Source organism: Tympanuchus pallidicinctus, unplaced genomic scaffold (genome assembly GCF_026119805.1).
Source record: "Tympanuchus pallidicinctus isolate F22 unplaced genomic scaffold, pur_lepc_1.0 scaffold4, whole genome shotgun sequence".
NCBI classification, from domain to species: domain Eukaryota; kingdom Metazoa; phylum Chordata; class Aves; order Galliformes; family Phasianidae; genus Tympanuchus; species Tympanuchus pallidicinctus.
In genome coordinates this window covers 10,885,342-10,901,889 of record NW_026294758.1, presented here as the reverse complement: position 1 = coordinate 10,901,889, position 16,548 = coordinate 10,885,342, and positions in this window count along the sequence as shown.

The following is a 16,548-nucleotide window of genomic DNA, read 5'->3' as shown; positions in this document are numbered from 1 at the left end:
CTTAGCATAATGACAGAACATGATACTTTCAGTTTGGCTGTTTTACTCTCTGAATCAATTCAACCAAATAAATTGAGATAATTGCTTATGTCTAGTAAAATCCTTCCTATTCGTAGTAACTGACATATTTTTGGATCTATACTGAAAGGAGCTTGCTTAATCTTCACAATGTCTAGAGAACATATGCTAATTCTGACATATAACGATAGAATATAACGATAGAACCTCTATGTATTCTTTATTGAAAACAGCTGCCATGCATCCAAAGAATGTCAAACATGGAGGAATTTTTGGAACTCTGGAAGATTTCACTTCATGTACATAATGTTATTATAAGCAAAATTTCATCCTGAGGACATTTGAAAGTCCAAAACTCCTAATGAACAGAGAAAGTAAACAAAATTACTTCAGACAATTGGCTGGAAAAATCTTTGAAATTTCATGGTTTCCAACAACAACAAAAAAAGAAGCAGTTTGCAAATATTTGGTTCAAGTAACTCAGAATGTTATCAGAATATTATGGACAACAAGTAAAGCATCAAAATATAATCCTGTAGAAAGCAAGACTGGAGATATAAAGAGAAAATATTTTATACAGTGAAAGCACACAGGTGTTTGGGTCCTGGAGGATAGTAGTGATTTGTCAGTTTTGATTCTGCAAAAGAAAAGAATTATCCATTAATTTGCAAGGAGGTTTCTTGACTTGTTTTGAGCTATATCCTACTGTTAACTCAACAGTTTTAGCACCAAAGCAACCCATGGGTCAGAGACAAATCAAATTACAAAGCAGTTACAAAGCAGCAAGGTATAGGTTAGGCTCAGCAGGGAATCTGAGAGGTGGTATATGAAAAAAAACAAAATCAGTGAATGAGTCAGAGCTGGAGGTGCCTTTGGAATACAGAGATTAAGTGTATGCATGGTGCAGTAACAATGTGAGTGCATGTTGTTAGGACAGACAGCAAACTTTTTTCTTACATGTTTTTGGAATATTAGGTGTGAAAATATGTTATTCAAAAGCAATTCTTTTTAAGTACAGAATACAATAAATTCTCCAGCCTCAATCAAAATGAAGTAAAATGCTTCTTTTTGATATAAAGAAAAAACATCACCAACTCAAATCATAGAATCATAGAATGGCCAGGGTTGGAAGGGACCTCAAGAATCATCAGCCTCCAATCCCCCTGCTGCACGCAGGATCTCCAACTTCCATATCTAATACTAGACCAGGCTGCGCAGGGCCCCATCCAACCTGGTCTTGAACACCTTCAGGGAAACGGCATCCACAGCCTCTCTGGGCATCCTGTTCCAACACTTCACTGCTCTCTTGGTAAAGAGCTTCCCCCTCATATCCAACCTACAACTTCCCTCCTTCAATGTAAAACCATTTCCCCTTGTCCTGCCATTATCTACCCTTTCAAAGAGTTGACTCCCCTCCTGTTTGTAGGCTCCCTTTAGGTCCTGAAAGGCTGCAATGAGGTCACCCCACAGCCTTCTCCAAGCTGAACAAGCCCATTCTCAGCCTATCTTCTTTGGGAAGATGTTCCAGCCCTCTGGTCATCTTTGCGGCCCTCCGCTAGATCCTAACAGCTCCCTGGCTTTCTCCCTTGTTCTATTCTTGTACTGGATGCCCCAGACCTGGATGCTGTACTCCAGATGGGGTCTCACATGAGCAGAAGAGAGGGACAGTCACCTCTCTGTCCGTGCTGGACACCTGTCTTCTGATGGAGCCCAGGATACCATTTGCCTTCTGGGTTGCAAGAGCACATCGCAGGCTTGTGTTAAGATCCACCAGGATCTTCAGGTCCTCCTCTGTAGGGCTACTCTCAAGGACTGCTCTTCCCAGTGTGAATATATGCCCAGGATTCCTCTGGCCCAAGTGCAAAACCTTGCACTTTGCTGTGTTGAACCTCATTAGATTCACCTGGGCCTGCATTTTGGGTCTGTTAAGGTCCTTCTGAATGGCATCTCTTCCTTCCATTGTGTCAACTGTACCACTCAGCTTTGTGTCACCAGCAAACTTGCTGAGGATGCACTCCATTCCATCACTGATGTCATGAATAAAGACATTAAAGAGCACTGGTCACAAGACAGACATGTGGGGGATAGCACTCCTTACCAGCCTCCACCTGGACACAGAACCATTGATCACCACCCTCTGTCTGTGGCCTTTCAACCAATTCCTTATCCACCGGCTGGTCCACCCATCAAATCCACATCTCTCCAATTTGGAGATAAAGATGTGCTGGGGGACCATGTCAAAGGCCTTGCATAAGTCCAGGTAAATGACATCGATCACCTTCTCTTTGACCACCAATGTGGTCAATCCATCACAGAAGGCCACCAGATTGGTAAGGCATGACCTTACTCTGGTGAAGCCGTGCTGGCTGTGTTGGATCACATATTCATTCCTCATGTGATCAAGCATGTCATCCAGAAGGATCTTTTCCATGATCTTCCCAGGCACAAATGCTAGAACACAGATTCAGATTAACCATTCCTTTGCATGGATTTCTTAATGTTCTACATTATCTTTTCCTACAGGTGGCATTTTCCAAATTCCTTATACCTCTAATTCCTTTAGCATTATGTGCTGATGTGGAGATCTAGAAGTTCATGCTTTAAAATCTAAAGATAATGTACAGTGATATCATCTTAAGTGAATGGGAGTTAGACTCAGTCATCCTTATGGGTCCCTTCCAACTCAGTGTATCTTATGATTCTGTGATTCTACAAATAGTCTTGGAAAGAAATGGAAGAAATTTACATGAAACAAGGTTTATGGAGGTTTCAGCCTAAAATGAACTTTAAGAAAAAAAAGGTGGAGTATCTCATCTCAAATCAATTCCTTGTATCAGCTTATCCCCACTATAGTATGTTGATCAACCTAAACATTGACAGCATTCTCCTGACATCACTGAAGAACAAAAGTAAGGCAGGCTCACAAGTTTTCAAGAGAGTCAGTTGAGTAAGACAAATTCTCCTGAGAAATTCTCCTGAGCATCCTACTGTGTAAGGAAAGAAAATCTACTTTCAGCTCACCAAAGACACTGCACCTGGAAGACTGCCCAGCAAGTCTCAAGACATTCTCCCAAAACTGAACACAGAAATTCCAGACAGTTACAATATGAGATAAAGACAGAAATTAAATATTACTGTTGGAAGCATAAGGAAGCAAATTGGCTTCTTGCTATGTTCCTTTTAGCTGATTGAAACTCTTGCTTGTGAGAAAGCTTCCACTAAAAGACTTGACCCTGATGAAAGTAATTAATTGCTGTGGTTACATCTCTGCACAAATACTTGCTATGAAACCATCAACAGAGATTACTTGTTTCTGAGCTATTCTTGATTACTGATTTTCCTAGCATTCTCTAGGTATTATGAAAGTGGCAATCTCTGAAAGAGGACAGAAGAATGGACAGGGGGAAGAAACCACTTAAATTCCTTAAATTCACAAATGTCTTCAGAAAATATCTTCACCAAAACTTCTAATTTTTTCCATAGAAATTTTCATTAACTCATTGGTTATATACTTCTTTTTTGTTTGTATGTTTTTGCTTCAGTTTTTGTACACAAATGCTATTTGTAAGATGGTTCTAGGTACTCTTTGCATTTTACTGAATTTGGTGCTACCACAGTGCGCCAGAACACAGAAGATTCTTGTGCCCTGCATGCTGCACTTCCATTACTGTCTCCAGTTTGGGGCCCCTCACTGCAAGAAAGACATTGAGGCCCTGGAGTGGGTTCAGAGAACAAAGCTGGTGAGGGGTGTGGAGCTCAGGCCTTGTGAGGAGCGGCTGAAGAAGCTGGGATTGTTCAGCCTGGAGGAGGCTCAGGGGAGACATCATTGCTCTCTATGACTACCTGAAAGGAGATTGTAGTGAGGTGGGGGTCGGCCTCTTTTCTCATTTAACTGGGGATAGGACCAGAGGGAATGGCTTCAAGCTGCACCAGGGGAGATTTAGGCTGGACATTAGGAAATACTACTTTTCTGAAAGAGTGGTCAGGCACTGGAATGGGCTGCCCAGAGTGGTAGTGAAGTCACTGACCCTGGAGGTGTTCAAGGAATGTTTGGATTTTGTGTTGTGGGATATGTTTCAGTGAGAACTATTGATGGATGCTTGGACTGGATGATCTTGTAGGTCTTTTCCAACCTTGGTGATTCTGTGATTCTGTAACAAGAGATAAACCATAGGCAGCCAGCTACTCTGGGCTAGATGGCAGTCATTTCTGTGTGCAGTAACAAGGCTTCACATCCTTCAACTGAAACACATACAGAAAGATGGCAAGAGACTGCACCTGTGACACATTCTCCCCTTTCACATGAATGTGCAGTAGCAATGAAGTTCCTTATTTCAGTAATAGACTGCAGTGATTGTTCTGTTTATGGCCAGCAGTTTTACTCATAGACAAAATTCCTAGCAGCTGCTAACAAAGTTTAGCAAGTTACACCATAGAAAAATTATGTAGTTTGCTCCAAAAGTAAAGCCTCTTATTTATTTCAATAAATCCAAAGAGCAGAAGGACACTATGCAGGACGGAAGCGTCAGCGCAGCACCTTCGGGGCCTCGCTGGGCTCCCCCGCCCATGCTGGGCCAAGATGTGGGGGGCCTGTGAGGTGGGCGGGTCCCCACAGCCCTTTGTGAGACGTCAGCGCGTCACAATGGGGCTCAGCTCTTAGTCCCTCTCCCCAGCGTCCCCAGGCCACATTTCCCAGCGAGGCCTGGGAGGTGCCAGGGCTGTTCTTGCCAGTGCTGCTCTGCTCTGCTGGAGCTGCTCTGACGGCAGGAGAAGGCCAGGGGAACCTGTGAGAGAGTGTGGGACGCTGCTTGCCAGGGGACAAGGAGCAGGAGCAAGGGAGTGAGCACCGCTTCTCCAACTGCTGCACAGCATGGCGACTGGGATTATCAGATACCTACTCTTCAAACCCTTGGATCACAAGGAGCTTTCCTTACTGAAGGACCTCACCACTGCAGGTAAGGCTTTGGGGGCCCTTGGGGCAGCGCTGTGGTAGCAAAGATGGAGAGGAGATGAAGTGTGGAAAGCTGGGGCAGGCAGCTGGAGGAAGGTCCCCAGGAGGGGCCTGGTGTCTGCAAGGAGAGCCCTGCCGGCTGGTGCCTGCTGGCTCAGGGATTGCTTTGGCAGCCCAGACGCGCTGCCGGTGCCAGGACCCCCTTCCCCAAAGCGCATCCCTTCCCTCTCCAGACCGGCCCCGGGCGCACTGTGCGCTTCCCGCTGCTGGGCACGGTCAAGAGCTGTGCTGGAAGCTGCAGCAGCACGAGTGCTCGTTGAGGGCAAGGAGAGCTTGGTCGCACCCCGCTCTCTCCTCCGTTGGGGGAAAGGGTTTCAGAATGGTTGGGCGTTGCCAACTCTGAGCGTGACGGGTCTTTCTTTTGCTTTCCAGAAATCTGCAGAGTGTGGGATGCCACATCTGAGTACATTCGGAAAGAGCTGATGGAGAAGAGGGTGAGCCTTACGTCCTGCTTGTGGCCCAGCTTGCCCCTTTGCGCCTGAGTGGTGGGCAGGCCACACAACACCATGCCCAGGGCCAGCAGGTCACCCAGCACCTTTCCCACCTCTGCCCAGCACTGCCATGTCTCCCTCTTCTTGTTTGACGTTTCAGGCGGTGGATATTGGAATTGGCAGCTTTGCAGTTGCACCAGCTCATGCCGCTGCCAGGGAGGATGGGGTTCTGGATGTGGACAGACCCATTTTCCAGCTGAACAAGCACATCCAGAAGTTCTACGATCTCAAGGAGTCTAAAACCAAAATTCCTCGTAAGAAGAATTTTGCTTTCCTTTGCTCCGCTGCATAGCCCTAGCATTTTACTCCATCCTGAAATCCTTGTGACATGGCAAGAGCAAAGTTTCTTGCAACCTGGAGAGTGCTGGGGGAGGGTGCACACAGAGTGCCCCAGCACCCTGCCCCTCCACTGGGCACCATCCCTATTTGCCCAGCTTTCCCCACCCTCTACCTGGATGCTGGGAGCTGGTGGCAAAGCCTCCCTGCCCTTTCTGCTACCCATCAGCACTACTGTGGAAATGTGGCCAAAGCAGACAGGGGCCCACTCCCTGCAGAGTCACAAGAGGCTCGGATGCTGATAACCCTTCCTCTGCGCAGGGAGTGACATAGTTGGTCTGTGTTTTGCAGCTGAGATGTTGGAGCATCCACTGAACTTCCAGGAGATTGCTGAAACAATCTGTTTCCGTGTGCCAATCGTAAAGCAGTGCATCCATGAAACCCTGCTCTACTTTGCTGAATCACTCAGAGGAAAGAAGGAAGTTGACTTCTTCTTCAAAACACTTGGCATTCTTTCTCTGAGAGGGCAGGAGGTCATCATGAACTTCTTTGATGACTGCGTACTGCAGGTGGATGCAACAGGCAACATGCTGCCCGCTCTTCTTGGGGTGAGCTTGCACGCCTCCGGGGCTCCCTGCAGCACTCCCAAGGTTTGTCACTCTTGGGAGCAACAGACACGTGTCTGTGGCCTCTGCTCACTTGTGTCTATCCTGATGCAGGACTCTGAGATGATGAATATGATTGCGTTTAGAGGCAAAAACAACTTTACTCGACTCAGTGAGGACGGCTGTGTCATACTGCCAAGGTGAGCACAACCACTCCTGCAGCAGCCAGCCGGCCAAGGGAGCAGCTGCCCAGCTCATGCTTTGTGGCAGCTTCTTGCTGAGGCCTCTCTCCTGGCAAGATGTTAGGCAAGAGCAGCCCTTCTCTGGGAGAGCTCCATTCAGGTCCACCCAGACAGTACAGTCCAATGGGCCAGTGCGTGGGCCATAGGCCCTGAGTGAGAGGTAGGAGGAGGGTGTGGGGACAGCATGGAGGCCCCCTGTTCAGGGCTGGCACGAAGGCAACAGAAGCTCGGGAGCAGAAGTTGCTGGAGACTGGAGAGCCCCTCAGGTCCCACAGAGAGTCCTCGGGGCTCGGCACTGGTTCCCAACGAGCCATGCCAGCAGGTTCTCTATGTCCTGCACTGAGGAAGCTTGGTGCCCTTTTATCCCACTGGTGTCTTCTTGTTTCCAGAATTCAAGTTGAGGGCTCAAAGACATGCCAAGATACAGTTTTCATCAAGCCCCGAAGACAGTCACAGCCATGGAACGAGGGTGCCCGCAGAGGTATGTGAATGTGTCTGAACTGGATGAGGAAATCTCTTCTCTGCTGGGGAATTCACCCCCGGCCTGTAAGCTCCAGCAAGCCCTGGAATTTCTGGGCACCTCCCTGTGTGTCCGTGCTACTGGGAGAGGGGAGAGAGAGAGCAGGACGGGCTCAGAATGAATGCAGATCTGGGCTTAGTCCAGTGGCCAACAGGGGCAAAGAACCCCTGAAACAGTGGCTCTGTTCCACTCTGCCAGAGGTGGCAATAAGTGTGGGTGAGCGGGGCCAAGCAGCTCTGCCACTGCTGTTTACGTGCACAGTCACAAAGATGATGTGATGTTCTCTTGCTTCCCCACATGCAGTGAGCGTGTATGATCCGGTGATGCTGGCTCGGCAAAGGGCATCAAAAGTTGTGGTGTCAGAGAAAAGACGCAAGGAGCAGGAGAAGAAACAGCAAAGGGTTAAATTCAGGTGAGCCTCCTGGAGAAGTGCAGAGGCAGGCGGTGGGGGACACACCACGCTCTGGTTTGTTGTGTCAGGGAGGTGTTTCCCTCAGCCGTGGTGCCCTTGCCAAAAGGCTCTGGAAGTGGCAAAGTGACCACAGCACAGTTGCTTGTGCTGCTGGAGCAGAGCTGTGGGCTGGGAGCCCCGCGGTGAGAAACTGCTTCAGCCTGTGCTTCCGCCAGCTCAGCCGGCTGTGTCTCTTTAGGTTCCTGCCACAACTTGAACAGATATATGCAGAAGAGCTGAAAAAACCAAAACCTCCAGATCAGGCAAAGCCCTCTACCACTGCCCAGCAGACCTCCAGAATGGTATGCCAGAGGCATTGATCCACCACCCTTGAATCCCTCTAGGGCTCCAGAGGAGGGCAGGCATGGCAGCAGCAGCTGCCCTCCCAGGGGTCCCTGCCCAAGCCCCAGGAGGCTGACGCTGCCGATGGTTGTGTTTCCCTGACCTGCAGGCAGCGCGCTTGAAGCACGCTCAGACTGAGGCGAGACGGCTCCAGGTGCTGATGGCCTCCAAGCGCAAGGAGGTCGAAGCTGAAATGCGGAGTGAATATGAGCAGTGCACACAGAGGCTGAGCACGAAGAGGAGCCAGGTACAGTGCGCACTGACCGCCCTCAGGGAAAGGGCATTTCCCCCTGCTCCTCAGGAGGGGAGCAGCTCAGGGCTCCTGGACACGGCAGGGTGGCTGTGGCCACCTGGCAAGGAAGCATCTTCTGTCTGCCCGCTGCCCTGCAAGTTGCCGTGCAGCCAAGAGCACAGGGCAAAGGCAGCAGCTGGCTGGGCACAGGCACGTGAAGACTAAACCAGGCCTGTGTGAGGCACCTGCCTCAGCTGAGGCAGTGGGGCCCTCTCACCTGCCTCGGGCAGAGAAGCCGGTGCCAGCCCTTGGCTTCGGGGAGTGAGGGCACAGTCTGTGTTGCAGACAGAGAGCCCTCTGCTCTTCAGTGCCATTTCCTGCACGACCAAATCATGAGGGGCAGCCCCAGCTCCTTGCAACTGTTCCTTAGGACAATCTCTTTTGCCTTTGCAGAACCCCTTCCACCTCCTGCTGGAGGGTGACCCTCGTCCTGCCTACATTGTGAGACGGGACTATGACCAGCAGCTGCGAGAGAGGCTGAAGGGGAAGGACAGGTGCCAAAGCCCTGCAGGGCAGACAGCACCAGAGGGGTGGCAGAACAAGCCCCAGCTCCCGCGGACATCACGGGAACAGTAAGTGCGTGCCGGCTCCTGCAGAGGCCCGGGGGCAGCGTCAGGAGGCCCTGAGCCCCAGACCTGTTGTCCGGGCTTCCCTGGGCTGCGGGGCTGGGCCTCCTCCTGCCCGCCTTTCCCCCGGCTGGTGGGCGCTCTCGGTGCAGATGGGCCTGGGCACGAGGGCCCCTGGGCATCACACGGAGCAGGGTGTGTCCTGGGCAGCACATCCCCAGACTACAGGCCCCAGAGAAGCCCTGCAGCATTTCTGTCTCTCCCTCCCCAGCCCAGAGCCTGACGTCTTTCTTCTTGGTTCCTACAGGAAAGGAGAGAAGACCAGGCTCTTGGACCGCCGTGGGAAGGCCCAGGGCCTGTGAGGCGGCTTCCAGCTGCCGCGGCCGTAGCCATCACGGCCTACACCAAAACGCTGCTTCAGGCGCCAGCAACACCCAGGCGCACTCAGGCAGAAGCTCCCACCGCTGCACACTGCCATCTTGTAGGGGAGAGCTGGGGGAGAGCTGTCAGCAGCGGGACACCTTTCCAAAAATAATGTAACATCTTCCAGCAAATAAAGACAAATTAACATCTTCCTTAGTGTTTGCCTTACATGATTGCTTTGCGCGCGCAAATTGCATTGCTTCAGCAGTTGCTTCAGAGTCTCAGCAAAGCGGCATTCTTCCTAGGGAAGGTTGTTCTTCCCAGGTAAGTGGGACATCTGAAGCCTAAAAGCAGAGTCACAACATTCCATGGGCTGTGGGACTTGCACTGAACTCTGCTAGGCTTGATAATGGTGGCCCTGTAACAAGTGATCACCAGAAACTAGTCAGCTGACAATGTTTTGTTAAAATGTTCTGGAGCAAATGTGGGACCTGACCTACTTAGCACACAAACTTTTGGCCAGATAGCACTTCCCAGTGGAACCCCACGGCACCAAAGCCACCAAGAACCCAATACTGCCATTGTTCATGCAAAGTATGAAATTTTAATATGTGAAGCAGTTCTCAAAGCAGGTGGGCTTTCTGTGGACATTCATATATGTTGAATACATGTGTTTTAGTTCCTAGGTATGCACATATCTATTCCCCTTAGACAATTCTGAGAAGGCAGAGGAAGAGGAGCTGAGGAGACCCTCCTATAGCTCAGAATCTTCTATTGCTTTTAAAGCTTTTCTCCTGATATGGTTTCAGTGTTATAGTTCACTGGACCACATTGTATAAACTGTACTGGAGCTACAAAGGAGGTAGGAAGAATCTTGCTGGGAATCTGGCCATGCAAGTTTACTCTTCTCCCTACAAATTTCAGGCAGAATGGCTTTGGGAGTACACGCAGAAGGACAGCAGATAAGTTGCTCTTAAAGCAATGCCTCCTATTTATTGTCATGGAAACTACAACACGTACGAAGAGCACAGGAACACTAATTGGTAGAGCGAACTCTAAGTACTGAACACTGTTTTTTCAACACGGTCATCACCATTAGCTATGTATTTTCACCAGCAATGAACAAGAGTCTGCATACTGCACTAATAACAACCTGTACCAGTGGAGGTGACTCACTGTTTCACAACCTGCACAGTCCATGCCATCATTCCATGGCTTGCTGTTTTGACTGTGGCTAGTACTGGTGACACCACATCTTGTCACTAGTAATGATGCAATCCAGGAAGCTGTCACCTTCAGGTCTGTACTGGTTCAGTAGGTCCCTACAAACTTGCATATAGTGTTCTTTTCGTTCTTGTGTGAGCTCTTGTGGGGCTCCAACTCTGCCATATTGCAACACTGCCACCATCATTTCCAATGCACTGAAGTCAATATTCAGCTCCGTACACAGTACTCAAGTAATAATCCACCTATTTGTGTGGATGCACCAGCACTGGAAGGATTAGCTGCAGTGGACTGCCTGAGCTCTCCAGTGGGCTCTATCCATCTCACAACTATCCACTCTGCAGATGGACCACAGTGGTGTTAAAAGGGGAGCAATACACATCAGCTGCATGGATCCTACAGGCATTCACTCGCTGGACCTTTTCTCAGCTGGCACTTCTCTGAAGCACCATGCTAGGCAGAAACATGATGTACTCTTTCGGTGCACTCAGAGTATGCTCTCTTTCTCATCCTCCTTTAGTCTTCAAGAGCCATTATGTAGACATTATGTTAAAGCATTCTGTAATGCATCTTCCTTTACATCTGATAGTGATGTAAAAGCAAAAACAAACAACTAACTCCCCTCCCCCCCCAAAAAAAATCCCACAAAATCCTATCTAGTGTGGATTGCAGTGGCAGCAGCCAGGAAATATTTTACACCATCAGAGCAAAAAGCATTCTGAAGGTACAAAACAACATTAGCAAAAGAGATTGGGTAAGCTGGGAGAGGAGCAGAAGAGAACAAAAAAAAATCTTGGTTGCTGTAAAAAGAAAGGTAAACTGGTTTCACAGGAAGAAACAAACAGGTTAGTAGTACACAAGGATTTTGATGGGCTGTTACATCCATGCTATCCATGTTATAAAGTCACAGCTTAATGTCATTAGGCAATGGTTTCATTGTACAAAGGTTCTGTGTTTTCTTACATCCTTTAAAGTATCCAACACTTTACGTGATAGGAAATGGAATATTGAATGGCACACAATGAATCTACTCTCTTCTGAAAAATTCTATGCTCCTGTTTTTCTGTGAAAAATGAAAAGTAGCCTTTATGAGAGACGTCCTCTGGTTTGCACAGAGAAAGCTGAAACTTTTGAAGATTGGTAAAAGAGGGGAGAAATGGTAGCATATTAGAATGCTCTTGAAATGAAGAATAAGATAACAATAACAAATTCAGAAACTAAAAAATAAAAATAAAAATAAATGGTAAGTTAAAATAAATACAGCATGTAAAAATAAGCAACATGAGAGAATCTGCATCCTCTGAAATCTTCAGATAACTTTCTGTTTCAGTGCAATGGAAACATACCAAAGCTGACTAAAACACTCCAGTCACTTCTTCAAAATGAAATAAAAACAAGATTTGAATGGCTATTACATTTTTAAATTGTTTAACCAGTTATCTTTATTCTTCACCACATGACAGGAAGATCATACCTGATGTCTGGTAAGAATTTTGAAAGCTAGAGAACAAACAACAAACGGTTTATGTTCCTACTTGTAGTGTTAGGAAGATGTAATTCCAGAAACACAGATCTTGAGAATCATTCTCTATTTCTTGAAAAGTCTGCAATTTTATACAGATCTATCAGCAAGTTCGTCATTCTCTCTAAGTCCCACTCTTTTGTCTATGACGTTCACATGATCCTCAAATGGCCTCTGGGTCAGCTCTCTAAGACTTATTTCCCACCTCCTTAATACTACAGTGGTAGTGTCATTTTGGAAACTGATTTGCCCTAGAATCACAGAATCACAGAATCACCTGGGTTGGAAGGGACCTCAAGGATCATGTAGTTCCAACCCCCCTGCCTAGCAGGGCCACCAAACACACATTCAGATCAGGTTGCCCAGGACCCCGTCCAACCTGGCCTTGAACACGTCCAAGGACGGGGCATCCACAACCTCCCTGGGCAGCCCGTTCCAAGGCCTAACTACTCTCCTTGTGAAGAACTTCCCCCTAACATCCAACCTAAATCTTCCCTCCCTCAACTTGGATCCATTTCCCCTAGTCCTGCTGTTGTCAGCCCTTCTGAAGAGTTTACTCCCCTCCTGGGTGTAGGTTCCCTTCAGGTATTGATAGGCTGCAATGAGGTCACCCCGCAGCCTTCTCTTCTCCAGGCTGAACAAGCCCAATTCCCTCAGCCTGTCCTCATAGGGGAGGTGCTCCAGCCCCCTGATCATCTTAGTCGCCCTCCTCTGGACCCTTTCCAAAATCTCAATGTCTTTCTTGTACTGAGGGCTCCACACCTGGACACAGTACTCCAGGTGGGGCCTCACAAGAGCTGAGTAGAGAGGGACAATCCCCTCCCTCTCCCTGCTGACCACCCCTCTCCTGATGGAGCCCAGGATCCCATTTGCCTTTCGAGCTGCCAGAGCGCACTGCTGGCTCATGTTCAGTCTCTCGTCCATCAGGACCCCGAGGTCCTTCTCTGCCGAGCTGCTCTCAAGGACCACTCCTCCCAGCCTGTACGGGTGCCTGGGGTTCTTCCGGCCCATATGCAAAACCTTGCACTTTGCCGTGTTGAACCTCATCAGGTTCACCTGAGCCCAGCCCTCCAGCCTGTCGAGGTCCCTCTGAATGGCATCCCTTCCTTCCACCGTATCAACCGCACCACTCAGCTTGGTGTCGTCAGCAAACTTGCTGAGGGTGCACTCAATTCCCTCATCGATGTCATTAATAAAGATGTTAAAGAGCACCGGTCCCAAGACAGACCCTTGGGGGACACCACTTGTTACCGGCCTCCACCTGGACATAGAGCCATTGACCACCACCCTCTGTCTGCGGCCTTTCAACCAATTGCTTATCCATCGGGTCGTCCACCCATCAAATCCACTTCCCTCCAATTTGGAGATGAGGATGTGGTGGGGGACCATGTCAAAGGCCTTGCTCAGGTCCAGGTAAATGACATCGGTCGCCTTCCCTTCGTCCACCAATGCCGTCACTCCATCATAGAAAGCCACAAGATTAGTCAGGCATGACCTTCCCTTGGTGAAGCCGTGCTGGCTGTCTCGGATCACAGCTCATTCTTTATGTGATCGAGCATGTTGTCCAGGAGGATCTGTTCCGTGATCTTCCCAGGCACGGAGGTGAGACTCACCGGCCTGTAGTTCCCCGGGTCCTCCCTGCTCCCCTTCTTGTATATGGGAGTGACGTGACCCTTCCTCCAGTCATCCGGGACCTCACCTGGCAGCCACGACTTCTCAAATATGATGGAGAGCGGCTCGGCAACCACCTCAGCCAGCTCCTTCAGGACCCTGGGATGCACGCCATCCGGCCCCATAGACTTGTATTCATTCAGTCTAAGGAGGTACTCTCGGACTTGCTCTGCCCTTACAGTGGGGAGGGATTTACCTCCTTGGTCCCCACATAGAGGTTTGGGGATGCAGGGTTCAGGGACGGGAAAAAGACTAGAATCCTGGCCACCAGTGAAGACCGAGGTGAAGAACTCATTCAGCACCTCAGCTTTCTCTTCATCTGTTGAAGCCAGTTCTCCTTTTAAATTTACCAAAGTAGGTACGCCTGTTTTGGCCTGTCTCTTCTGGCCAATGTACCTGTAGAAGGTTTTCTTATTGTTTTTCACGTCCCTTGCCAAGTTCAGTTCTGCCTGCACCTTGGTTTCCCTGATCCCACGTCTGCAAGTCCGGACGGCGTTCCTGTACTCTTCCCAGGTGACACAGCCTTGTTTCCAGAGCTTGTACACCCCTTTCTTCGCCCTCAGTTCTCTCAGCAGGTCCTTGCTGAGCCATGCCGGTTTCCTACCTCGCCTGCCCACTTTCTTATTCAGAGGAATGGAGACCTCTTGTGCTTCCAGGAGGGCATCCTTGAAGAGCAGCCAGCTCTCCTCAACATCCTTGTCTTTGAGGGCAGCGCGCCAGGGGATCTTGGCCAGCAATCCATTGAGTAGCTTGAAGTCTGCTTTTCTAAAGTTCAGTGTCCTGATCCTGCTCTTTGCCAGGCCCACATCGCTTGAGATCACAAACTCAAGCAGGGCGTGGTCGCTGGAGCCCAGGCAGCCTCCAACCTTGACGCCTTTGATGATCTCCTCGGCGTTGGTGAGCAGCAGGTCCAGCAACGCTTCACCTCTGGTCGGTCTGTCCAATACCTGAACCAGAAAGCTATCGTCAATGGATTCCAAGAGCCTTCTGGAGCTCTTGCAGCTCGCCATGTGGTTTTCCCAGCAGATGTCCGGATGGTTGAAGTCCCCCACCAGGACAAGAGCCCGTGAGCCAGACATCTCACGCATCTGGAGCAAGAAAGCCTCGTCAACAGCCTCCCCTTGATCAGGTGGTCTGTAGTATACCCCTAACACCAGCTGACCTATATTAGTCCCATCTCTAATCCTAACCCACAGGCTCTCAACCTGTTCCTGACTGTTTCTCGTAGGGAGCTCCTCACAGTTTATCCAATCTCTGACATAGAGAGCAACTCCCCCACCCCTCCTACCTTGCCTATCTCTCCTAAAGAGTCTATAGCCGTCGATGGCAGTATCCCAATTGTGGGAGTCATCCCACCATGTTTCTGTGATAGCAACAAGGTCATAACTTTCCGAGTGCATCACAGTTTCCAGTTCCTCCTGCTTGTTACTCAGGCTGTGTGCATTGGTATAAAGGCACTTCAGCCGGGCTATCCGTCTCGCCACCTTTATAAGGGATCTAGGATCCCCTAGAACAGCAGCATCCCCAGCATCCCCCTGCCCTAGTCCTTCCCTATGCACTCTGCCGTCATTGCCCATGGAGTTTGGTACAAGCCCTCGAATGACCCGTTCAACTCCAGTAGCCCTTATTTTGTCCCCTTCCCCCTTCATTCCTAGTTTAAAGACCTGTCAATGAGTCCCACTAATTCTTCAGCTAAGATCCTCTTGCCCCTCAGGGACAGGCTGCATGCATCAGCAGCCATCATGCCAGGTGCAGTGTAAATTGCCCCATGGTCAAAAAAGCCGAAATTCTTGCGCCTGCACCAGCTCTTAAGCCATCTATTGAAGAGTTGGGTATTTTGGATCCTCCCTGTACCTTTCCCTGACACCATGGGCATAGAAGAAAAGACCACTTGCACCCCAGCTCCTTCAAGTATTCGCCCCATTCCCCTGAAGTCTTTCTTGATAGACCTCAGGCTTTCCTTATCAACTTCCTCGCCGCCAGCCTGAATTATTAAAAGTGGGTAATAATCTGAAGACCGAATCAACCCAGGAATTTTCTTTGAAACGTCCCTGACCTGTGCCCCAGGAAGGCAGCACACCTCTCTGCGGGTAGGGCCGGGCCGGCATATAGGGCCTTCTGTTCCTTGCAGAAGGGAGTCGCCTTCTAAGCTCTCTAAGACTCTCTAAGACTTATTTCCCACCTCCTTAATACTACAGTGGTAGTGTCATTTTGGAAACTGATTTGCCCTAGACACCAGGCATACTGCTTTAGTTTTTAGTAATACGGAGATGATGATTATGGGGCAGACCTCAGTGCTGCAAAACTTCATGATACAGAATACTGTAAGTGAAAGTGAAGATGGACACTGTGAAAACTCCTAAAAGTGTCTTGCTTCACAGTGTTGACCCCACATTTTGCTGACCTTGTGACACACACAACAGAAAGATACTTTTTTTTTTTTTTTTTTTTTTTTTTATCATGCCTGTTATTAGCAGGATAGTTTTCATTGATTACATTTTAACCACTTGACCAAAATAACACAAATATCACCTGGAGCAGAATAGGCCTGCTTCCTAGAGAAATGCTTTTTGTCATGTAGGCTTGTATCACTATTTTCTGGAATGATTTAAAGCAGAGTGTGCTCTGTAGATTCCCTGAAAATTCCCTCGTTGTTACTGCTTGTTTTTATTAAACTTAAGCAGAAGAGACAAAATCCAGCACCTTTGTTACCTCACTATTCTGATTAGCCTGTAGTGCAAGTGGAGGCTGACATGTTAGTAGGGCTCTCAAATCCTAGAGCAGTGTAACAGCAGGGTGTGGACAGAAAATGCAGCAGGTCATGGAAAGGGACACCCAGTTGGAGATGGCAGAGTGAAAACCAGGTGCCTCCCCAAGTTACTAAATGCCATCTTATGAGGGAAAGAGAACAGAGAACATGAGAAAGACTTCCTTTTTTAGCTCTATCCAGACAA